The following is a 7,781-nucleotide window of genomic DNA, read 5'->3' on the forward strand; positions in this document are numbered from 1 at the left end:
AGGAACAGAAGTAGCTCTCCAAGCAGCAAGGGATGAGAAGAGCATCCAAAGTAGAATAAGCAGATTAAGAAACTGAAAGAAGATCAGTATAAGCTAGACTGAGGAGAGTGAGAACGAGAGACAGAATAAGGCTGATGGGAATCGCAGGGGCCAGAGCAGGCAGGACCTTAGAGGTCACGGGAAGGGAGCTGGATTTTATAATAGAGACAAAAGCAGTTGAAGGATTTAGAGCAGGAAGAGTATCATAATCTGCATTGTATTTTTTTTTTTTTTAGAAGAGCAGTCTGCTGGGTGGAGGAGAGCAAGAATGGAAATAGAGCAAGAATGGGAACAGGGCCAGCTGGGAAGCTTTTGCAATCATGCAGGGAGGAACTGTTAGTGATATGGGTCAAGGGGATGGTATTGGACAAGGAGAGAAGACAAGACCCCAGTTACACGTTGCAGATTGAATTGATAAAACTTCCTAATGGATTAGAAACAAGGAATGAGAGAACATGGGGAATCAAGAGTGACACTTCGGTTTCTAGCTAGAGCAGCTGGGTGAATGGTGGCTCTGTGAACTCTGTGAAATAGAGACAGCTGAGGGAACCAAGCAGGGCAGGCGGGGGACAGATCAGGACATAGGAAATAGTCAACTGGACATATCAGGTGAGCAGTTGGATATGTGAATCTGAAATGCAGAGAAAGACCTGGGCTGGAAATATAAATCTGGGGCAACACCTGCATAAAATAACATTTAGACCCATGGGAAAAAATAACATCAACAAAAAGAATATAAAGAGATGAAGGCTCAGACTAAGCTGAGAAGTATCCCTCCATTTTGTGGTCTGGTAGAGAAGGAAGATAAGGGAGTCAAAAAGACAAAGGAACAGCAGCAGGAGAGTGGGTATGCCAGGAGCCACCTTGAGCTGCTTTGCACAACCATCACTCCACTGAAAAAGACCTGTCAAGGTCACCTATGGCCTCCGTGTCATCAAATTCTAGGACAACCTTTAGGGCTCATCATCTAAGAGTTAATTGCTCCTGGATTCTTAAAACACTCTCCTCTCTGAGCTTCCCTGAGGTTTTCAGCCACAATTAACAACCACCTCAAATCAAACAAAATTATTATCTCACATAAGAGGAAGCATTTCCAGAGCTGGCTAAGCCCCAGCCTTCCGGGCTGGTTGATTCATCAGCTTAACAATGTCTTCAGGAACACAAGCTCTGTCTGTCTCTCTGCTTTGCTGTCTATAGTTATAGGGACCTCTGAAAGGAAGAGATGAAAAAGAAGAAAAGCAAAGAAACTTTATGTTCAAAAAGAAGTTCGAATTCTCCAGATCTCTCCCCCAGTTTTATCTGGCCAATTTCAAGAGCAATGATTCTCAAAAGTTCAGACTCAGGGCAGTATTCAAAATTGTTGAGGACCACGAAAACATTTTATGAGAATTACATATATTGGTATTTATCATGTCAGAAATTAAAAGTGAGTCATTTAAAAATGTTCATTCATTTTTAAAATGACAATAATGAACAGTAATTATATATTAACCTAACATTTTCTGAAAAATAGCTATATTTTCTAAATAAATAAATTAGTGAGAAGAGGAGCATTATTTTACATTTTTCAAATCCCTTTAATATCTGGCTTAATATAAGACAGTTGATCTTCTATGTGCTTCTGCATTCAACCTCTTACATCATACATCATGTGGCCTCTAGAAAACTTCACTGTAACTCCTGAGAAAATGAGAGTGAAAAAAGCAAATGAAGTCTTGGTATTATTATGAAAACAGTTTTAATCTTGCTGATCCCTTAAAAGGGCCTTAGTGACTCCTAAAGGTCCAAAGACCATACTTTCAGAATGAATGCTCTAACGAGGGTAAAAGTCCAGATCTCTGGGCGGGGGTCCACCAGGGAAAATTGAAGGACAGACTTACTATGCCAACAATATCAGCATTAACTAAAATATCCTCACTGACTATTGAAACTCCAACCCTCCTTGCCTAGACTTTTCAACTTGCCTCTGCTCCCAGGAAACTTATCAGTCAGGATAAACCCTCCAACCAGGATACTAATCTAGCCAGCCTAATAGAAAAGATCTAAAGATACTGATATCAGGAGTTCCTCAGTGAAAGGATACAGTCTTCACCCTATGGTGAAAGCCATAATGGCAACACAGAGCTTTTTGATGTTCCTTTTAATTACTAACAGGCAACCAAAGATAAAGATATTTGAGGAAAGTTTCTACAATGAATAATAATTTTTTTTAAAGCCTATGGAGGAGAAATTAGAGAATACAGAGAGTATGCAGGAAGACAATCTTTTTAAAACTACCACTAATATCTTCAGAGAAAGTACTGTATCTATAAAATAATACCAGAACACATTTAAAAATATTCAGAGAACAAACAACAAAAAAGAGCCCTTTGGAAGCTAAAAATATGACAGAAATTAAAAACCCATTAGAAGTGTTGGCAGATAAAGTTGAGGAAACCTGCCAGGAAGTAGAGCAAGAAGACAATGCTAGGGAATGGTAAAAGGTTCAACTCCAAAGAGCAGGCACTCTGGAAAAAAAGAACAGAGAACATGATGGAAAGAAGTCACCAATAAAATTATTCAAGAAAATATCCCACCACTGAAAGAGTTGAATGTCCAAATTGAAAGGCACAAAGTACTCAAGAGAAGAGATAAAAATAGACCCACACTGAGACCCATCATTTTAAAATTTCAGAACTGGGGGAAAAAGAGAAGGTGCTAAAGTTCATGAGGAGAAAAAAAATTATATACAAAGCATCAAGAACCAGAATAGCACTGAACTTCCCAACAGTAACACTGGAAGCTAGAATTCAATAAGCAACACCATTAGAATTGTGAGGGAAATGATTTCCAACATAGATTTTTATATCCAAACTTTTAATTAAATGTGAAGGTAATATAAAGACATTTTCAGACACAGAGCACTCTCAGTAAAATTTCTTTTGTTTCTCAGAAATCTACTGGAGGATGTGCTCCACAAAAACAAAAGAGTATGCCAAGAAAGAGGAAGACATTGAACTCTAGAAATACAACACAGAAAAGAAGGAAATCCCCAAAGTGATGATGAGGGGAGATCTCAAGATGGAGCTATACAGCAGTCCTGGAGAGCAATCAGCAGTTTGGAACAGGACGGAAAATCTGAAAATATTTTTTTTAGGAAGAGAAAACTGATAGAATGACTAATGTGGCTAAGCATTCTGAGAATAAAGTTACACAACTATGGGATACTTTTAAGTTGAAGTAGTTATAAATACATAGAAAACTATGCATTGCTAATAAGAGTGTACACTGGTATAGAATTTGGAAGATCAAACCAGCAGTATTTAGTGAAATTAAACAATTCTTATATTTTATAACCCAACATTCCCACTTATGGGGACACATCCCGGAGAAGTTCCACTGGGGAAGCCATCACTTTTTTGTTTTAGTGGTAAATAACTTGAAAGAACTTAGGTAGCCACACATTAAGAAATGAATAATTGAAAGGTATAGGTACATATGATGCAATATTATGCAGCAAGTAAAAGACACGAACTAGATACATATAGCAATATGGACAGATCTCAAAAACTTGAATGAAAAAATAATTGAATGAAAAAATTTAAAGACCAAAGCAAGATCTATTGCACAATACCATTAATTCTTTAAATTACAAATTAAATGTACTTTAAAATACAACAAACATGGATACATGTATGTAAGCAGATGTATGGAAAGTAGAATGGAAGACTATATACAAAAGATAAATACACAAAAATGGCAGTGTATGGGAGGTAGGGGAACTGGGTTGGAAATTATTAGTAAAACAGGAAAATAATATATTTAAAAATTTAAAAGAGAGCAGCCACAGACCAGCAATGATATAATAAACTGAGGAGAATGGTCAACTCAATTTTATGCTCATAAAATACAAACAACCAGATCAATTCAACAAAGGCCCACGCATACACTTCACAAATTCACCTCATCCAGTACCGCCCTCTCAACTCACTGCTTTAGCCACTCATACCAACTTTCTAGTCCTTGCACGTTCCATGCCCATCACCATCCCAAAGCCTTTTGGGACTTCTGGTTTCTTCTTCCTGAATTGTTCCTACCCTGGCTCTTTGCATGGTCAACTCCTTTTTATCTTTCAAGTCCCAATTCAACATTTCATCATCTCAGAGAGGACTTTTTTCACCACCTATGCAGAGTCAAACCTTCAACCCTCTTCTTCTCTATCCAGAATAGCCCATTTATTCCTTTAATAGCAACTGTCAAAACAAGATTTTCTTGTCCACTTGCTCATTGTTATGTACCTTTCCATCTTTATCATGTAAATTCCATGAGGGCAAAGATCATGTCTATCCCATTACTCCAGTAGCCCTGGGATCTAGAATAGTGCCTGGCAAGTAATCACTGTACCATCATTTATTTCGAAAATTAAAAGGTGAATGAAAATGAGATCAGGAACTGAGAAGCCATGGCGGTGGATGAGTCATCAACATGCATGCTAAAGACACTGAGAATGCTGACAATGTTTAGGAGACAAATATGAGAGTAAGGCAGGTAATTGGATTCTCCCATAAATGAGAAAGAGAGATGGGGCAGCCAGTAGATGATGCAGCAAGAAGTAAGAAAAATAGCATTACCAGATAGCATGTAGCTAGGATGCTAACTCAGGTCAGTGTGGCATTAAAGCTTGTGTGATTTCCACTCTGATATGCATCTCCCAGAATTGTGCCTTGCAAATGCAGGCATACTCAATGATGGATGGATGGGTGGGTGGATGGATGGGTGGGTGGGTGGATGGATGAATGGATGGAGGGATAGATGAAATGATAATGGACAATGCACCTATATGGTTCATTCACATTTTTTTCCTCCTACTTTGTCCCCTAGTTGTGGGGTTTTTTTGTTTGTTTGTTTGCTCTGCTCTGTTTTGGCTTGGTTTTTTTAAAAATCCAATCAACTTCTGATTGCCCATGATAATAGAAGACACAGATAAACAGAAATCACTGAAAACAGAAAACAATCCAGAAATAATTTCTATTTAGTCTGGGGATTTTGTTGATGCCCTTTTAAATAGCAGATTTTACCAACTTAATTATATTTTACCATGGCAAATATTAAAATTATTTTTTATTCCTTAAACACACACCCACTGGTGGTGGGTAAGGTAAGGTTGGCACAAGCTGGATGGCAGAAAAAGGCAAGCCAGGACACAACACTTCAGAGCAGATTTACAAGGTTCATCACCTTCAAGTGAGTGATGAAGAATTTATTTATAACCCCAGGAAGAGTCCTCTACATTGAATAATAAATAATGAGTCATTTCTCTCTGGATGTTTTTCTATGATTTAATCTGTAAAGAAATATTATTCAGGATCTCTTTAGAAAGAGCTTGACTTGCCTCGTTCCTTAATAATAGGTCCCATCTCATTCTCTGGACGAGCACATGAGATGGTGAAAGAAGCCAAGTTGGCTCCAGCGGTCTTCATGGGTCCTCTGGTCATCCTGACTCAGCCAAGCCCCTTGGTAATACTTCCCAGGCCTTCTCCCATCAAAGTGTAAGTCAGAAGCCTGCCAGCTTTCCTGACTTGATAGGCCCGCAGAGTGCAGTGGGGTCCTGGGAGGCAAAGGCTAGAAAAGCTTCCTCTGTGTGGACAGACGCCATGGTTATGCAGGGGCACTTGAGCAATGCCATACATGAGGAGCAGCGATGGAACGGAAATGCTGGAACGCAGACAAATTAACCACCCAGTGCTTTCCCTGGGAAAGTACAAGGCACGTCCTCTAGAGAAAGATAGAAGAGGATCCCCTGGGCCCTGGAGGCTGTTGTGAAGTCCAGTGGGCAGCATGGTCATCGCTCAATTGCCCACACTGCCCCAGGGAACCTTCACCCTTCCTTTCCCGGCACCTGTGCTAGACACTGACAATTTTCACATCCCCTCATCTCCATGAGGCCATGCATCTGTCTCTCCCTGCTCCTTGGAGGTAAGAGTGGTCTGAGACACTCACTCATACACTCACTCTCCTGCTAATGGGAGACAAGGAGAACTTGCCAGGGCCAAGGCAGACAATGATGAACACTCCCGTAGAGCAAGGTTGTTTGGGTGCAAAGAGGCCATCTGAGGGAGGTTGGGGACTCCAAATAGGCCCTGGGACATGAGAGGATATGGGAAGAGAAAATAGAGAGTGTGCCAGAGGATATTCTGTCTGGATGGCATACATACCTTTCCTAATTACTTTTTAAATTTGATCAAACTTTATTTTTAGATTGAAAATGAATCGGTGTGGACGCCATTGGAAGGGCTGCTTGTGTTTGCATTCCAGACCCCGAGGGGCAGCAGCTGCCTCCAGCCAAGCCCCTCACATCTGAGAGCTGTGGATGGCAGAACAACAGTCTCTGTCACCCAGACAGGCAGCCATTCATTAGCAAGGGAGATGCTCCAGTGAAGAAAAGGTGATGCATAAAGCTATGACCAACCTAGGCAGGGAATGCAGCCAGAGAGTGTGACTGGTCATGGCATCCTCCATTTTTGTACCTGTGTTTCAAGTCCCCCATATCACAAAATTGCTTATTCTTTCCCAAGATAGGAAAAGAGACACAACACTTCCATACTCGTGCTACATTTCGTTCCCTCTTTCTTTAAGTTTACCTCATTATTTGGCTTCTCTTAGACTATCCCTTTCATCATGGCCCAACCTCACCAAACAACATAGCACATCCCAGGTGTGACTGTATGATAGATGGGGGTCCTCTGAGTGTAACTCTGTGGGGAACCATCATGAGGGCAGGAGTGGGAGTGGAAAGAACTCTAAGTTTGGGGTCAGAAAATCTTTATTAGAGTCTCCCATTTACTGGCTGTGCTACCCTAGAAAATCCCTTGTACCAACTTCTCTAAGCCTCATTCCTTTATTTATACACTGTGCTAATAATGCCCATGAGCAGGTGACATCCTGCAGGCATCTGAAAGGCTGAGCTAAATTACAAAACCAATAAATAATGTATGAGGTCAGTCGTGCAAATGGGACCGCAGAGACAAAACGTTTCCAGTGCCAGCTGAACTGAGAAACAGATCAGCTTCATTTGTACCCATGTATTAATTCAGAATGCCAACAATAGCGTCCGCAAAAGGAGTGTCCATCAGAAGGAGGAAGGAACTCCACTTGGAATCCATAAAAGTGAGACTCAGAGAGGCAAGTTGACAACCCCACAACCCAAGAAGGGGAGACCCTGGCTGCCCAACTATTAGCTTAGTGCCATTGAACACTGTAATTGTAGTCCATTGTCATTGGGAAAACTGATGGTGAATCGATTACCACATGGTTTAACCACAGGGAAAGAAGGGGCTAGTCAAGTGATAAGTCTGTCCATTCTTCACAATTACACTTTAGAGGTTCATTATAAGGCACCAAGAAGACCCCACGAGAAAATACTTTATAAACTGCCCAGTACTGTATACTGCACTAACATCCTCAAATGCTGAGTTTCACTGGGCCATTGTAAGGGAGGGTTTATCTAGCACCCATAATATCTGGGTCTATCGAACCTGTCCTACAGGAGCCCAAGCACCTCAATGAATCCCGAAAGTGGAAAACTGCAAAAAGGTGTTGAGTCAAGATCTGCTGAAAACAGGAAGAGCCATCTCTTTGCCCCCAGTCCCGGCTTGCCTATGCTCTCAATCCATTCTGGCACAGACACACCATCAGTTTGTCTCTGGTTCAGCTAGTCATTTGCCTGCTAGTTTTAATCCCATTCATCTTTAAGAAAAGGAAGT

This window comes from Hipposideros armiger, unplaced genomic scaffold (assembly GCF_001890085.2).
Source record: "Hipposideros armiger isolate ML-2016 unplaced genomic scaffold, ASM189008v1 scaffold_109, whole genome shotgun sequence".
Taxonomy (NCBI): domain Eukaryota; kingdom Metazoa; phylum Chordata; class Mammalia; order Chiroptera; family Hipposideridae; genus Hipposideros; species Hipposideros armiger.